Source organism: Dinoponera quadriceps, unplaced genomic scaffold, assembly GCF_001313825.1.
Source record: "Dinoponera quadriceps isolate SergipeBrazil2010 unplaced genomic scaffold, ASM131382v1 scaffold7523, whole genome shotgun sequence".
Taxonomy (NCBI): domain Eukaryota; kingdom Metazoa; phylum Arthropoda; class Insecta; order Hymenoptera; family Formicidae; genus Dinoponera; species Dinoponera quadriceps.
The window spans coordinates 8071-12299 of record NW_014561381.1 but is presented as its reverse complement, the minus strand read 5'-3'; positions in this window follow the sequence as shown (position 1 = coordinate 12299).

Sequence of the window (4229 nt, the reverse complement as noted above, 5' to 3'; positions counted from 1 at the left end):
AATGCTGTCCGCAAATCGTAGTTCGTAGACACAAAACTCGACATGTTTATGATTATAGAAAAATATACCGGTGTTTGGAACTTGTGTTGTTGTGTGTTGAAAATCTTTGTCAGCTGTTAGAGGGAGATGATGGCGCTGCAGAAGCGGTCTTACGCTCCCTAAACTGATGGCTAGCACCATCTATAGGGAAATTCCGGTTTCGTACTTCTACACCTGGTATACGTAATAGATTTGGAACAGATATGATTTGGACAGTTTAGATTTTGGATAAAACTGAACTACTGTTAATAATTTTCTCTTTTTTTTCCTTCCCCTATCCGTTATTACCCTAAGGAATATATTATTGTAAAATAAGATAAGGCTGTGTCCGTCAGCTGAAGAGATGGTTTCGCCTATTAAAATCACGTCGAAATTCGATATTCTCGGTGAGCGAGATGTTTGCATTTTACCGATGCGAAAAATTCTAGAGACGCTACGAATATACCGCCCCATGTTAATATGACATTTCTTGTTCCTTTTTGCATTACGAACAAAAACAATTTCTGTGTTCGAAACGGTGCCGTTTACCATGGTATAGTGTAGCTGCAATTTTTTTTGGTAAGGTTAATATATTAATTTGTTACAATCTTATTTATTGTTTTTAATAAGTTAAATAGAACTGCACCTTAATTCCAGAAATATATTTTATTATAAATTTTATATATTATCCGTTAAAATAAGTAATCTCTTAAATTCTAGTCCGATACAGTTAATGTTTTTAATAAGATAGTAAAAGATATATAAAAAGAAAAAAAAATTATACTTTAATTATAGTAATAATTAAAATATTAAAAAAATAGTACAATTAATTTCAAAAAATACTTCCAAAGTTTTGAACAGCTTTATCCCGTGTTCTGTTATTTCCTGTCCGCCATAGTTAATGAGAAACATATGGCTCAAGTGAGCCACTACTATTAGTGCGAATACGATCATTTCGGTTGTGTTATGAATTAACGTTATTAGTTGAACGAACTACGGTGATACGATATCCAGAATCATCGGTAGGAATTGATATATTAAGCAAACGATTGTGGAAATAATGCAAAATATTGAAGAAACATATTAAGTGGAATTTGAATTCAGTTATTCATTCTGAAATTGTCCGTAAATAGTCTAAAGTACGTTCAAACAGAATTAATATTATTATAGAGAACGATGTTACGTATAGTAACGTAGAATATATTGCAACTAGCACTCTCTTACACATCACAATTATCGTCATAATTCTCCCGCTGCGAATGTACTTTTTCAAGATTTTAATTTCCATTTCATTCTTTAATGAGCCCCAGTAATCGTGTATTTTCTCCAGCAATTGTTTCACCTGCTAGTTTTGTATTTCTCTTTTTCTTTCTTTCTTACAAACGTTTAATATATGATTTATTTTATACGTGTTTTTGCACAAAGTGTTCGTATATATAATTCGTCTCGTTAGACATACGTTTGCCTGAATGACATAGAGGTAGTATTTTATTGTCATAAAGACATTGGGAAACATGAACGAAAGAACTTCAAAAAGGACATTAGTGCTGTATTGTGTTGTAATTAATACTAGCAACTGAAAACGACGCTAATTAGAAGACGTCGCTTAAATAAATTCCCACGAGAATTGTATGGTATTTGACGAAATTTTCGTTTTATTGCAATATAAAGAACGAAACTAAATTCTTGGGAGACCGTAAAAAATTCTGCAATGCTAGTATATAAAATTCCCGATTATTTAAAAAGTATTACGTAAAAAACGAAAAACATTGTGAGAGATACAAAGAAAAAGAAAAAAAATAACTGTGTTCAGCAGCGCTCATATTGAATGTGCACCAACTGTTTATTTGGGACCACCCGATTACTGTGCGTATACCTGCACAATGATAAATGACGTGAGTATAACAATAAACAGCATTAATAAACACATTCTGTATTCGTACTAGAGGCGACTGCTAATACGGCCATAAACCGAGCATGTTGAGAATCACTCGATTGATTTTGTAATAAGGTGCCTCGGTCGCATGCATTTCGCAAGACAGTCACGTAGTAACTGTATATTTCCAGCTTTGGTGTCCTTCCGCCTTATCTCTCTCTCTGCATATTTATGTGAATTAAAGATGATTGATATCCTCGTCCGCTGATAGCACAAAAGTGAGAGTAATTTTCCGATATCGACGATGTATTCGTGGTATAAGCATCGAAAAATTGGGCAAAATTGTCTTTATTTGTAATCAAGAGCAAAATTTTTTCTTTTACTGCGTAAAGAATATCGTTGCGCAAGCGCATTTGTAACCTTGGCTTGTTTCGTGATGAGCGACGTTTCAGTCTTGTTCGGTCCGGCATACAACACACTGCTTGGCTTCGCTCTATTGTAATATATTGAAATATATTAGTCATCGAATACAATATATTAGATAAAGATCTTAAAACGTGTGTTGTATATTTTCGTGTTGCAGCTGATGTCTATCGGTAAACTCTGTAATAGCGTGAGAAGAAGTGTAGCACAACAATTAATAAAACTACGGACTTACTTTGTATCTCTTGCGTTTTATACACGCAAAGTCGACGAGGGGGCGAATGGCTATATTTGTTTGGCTTGCGAAAAGGTAATTTGTTTGTGGCAATGATATCATTCATATTCTCGCATTTGTTTTCACTATATTTTGGATTACATTCGACTTACATGGATTATATTCGACTGCCGTAGAGATTATTTTAATTCGGTGATTGTAACTAGTTATTAAATATATTGGGGCAAGATATAAAAGTCGTATTCTCAGATATTTTTGCAGCATGTTGAATCGTAAGTAAAATAAAATATAGCGAACATAATATATTAAATTTATAGCTATTTGCGTATATATACGAATACTTGTAAAGAATGTAAGGAATTGGGCAGAGCAGTCGTTTTGATTTGATTTATTGATCTCGTGGTAGTGTATAATTTCAAATATCATATTGTATAGTGTGGATATATCCAAGTTTACAGAGAATGAAAATTTTTATAATACCCAAGTGCAAACTGCTGAAATTTACTATATATACGTATATTTCTGTAATAGCTTATGTTCTCATTGGACGGTGTAAAGTACTGTGAAATACGATATTGAAAGTTTTGAAAGCTGAAACATAAAAATGTTTTCTAATTTCTTTAATGCAATGCATTGAATTCATTATATTAAGAATTTGTTATGATGCATTAGTATATGCAAGTCATCTTACCATCGTAAAACTCTCGTAAGAAATATCAAATATACCGCCAATTGGCAAATAAAAGTTCTTGCTATACTTTTGCATTAAAAATAGCAATAATTTTTGTATATTCACAGAAGATGTATACCATGGCAAACTGTACCTGTAAATTAAAGGAAACGTGTGGTTATGCGCCTTAAGGAACAACTTCAAGCTTTTACACCTTTCGTGAAATGTAAAAATCGCGAAAGTAATTGGTTTTTGTCGTACAGTATATGATCAAAGTACATTCATGTAGAAACTAGGTACAATGAAATTATCTTTTTTGTTATTTTATAATAATTCTTATCGCTATGATGTACGAGACAAATTTCTTGAGACTTTAAAAGGTGTATACTCACACTACGTTGAAGATTTCACAATTAATATTTGTTATTTGTTGACCAATGTGATTACCAAAGAATAGAAAAATGAAATGAAAGGGTATGAGAAGAGATGGTACAATCACTTCAACTACATCCTTGAATACCGTTATCGCTTTAAGAAACTACGACGTTAAATGTACGATTAATAAAATATTTACTTTGTCACTAACACATTAATATAAAAAAAATAGGTAGTGCAATATATCATATTACTCACACGGAACAGATTTATACTCAAAGACACCACGCCGATTGTAATTAAAAAGAGAAACGATCTTTGCAAATGTGTTGTTAACATTTCGCAATGCCTTCAAAAGTTAGGAAAATCTCATGTCACTCTATGCGAGATTCCGGAAGATAAAATCGTTCTATCCACTTTTAACATCACAAAATTTTACAAGATATCTTTAAGTACATTTCTCAAGAGATATTAATATAACAAAATTTTTAATATAATATTAATTTGTACAAACATACGAGGGCAGTCCGATAAGTACTTAGCCTACAGAAGAAAAACGAAAATTTTGGAAAAGTGGCGATTTATTTTTCAACATAGTCTCCTTTTAGCTCGATACACTTGACCCAGCGATG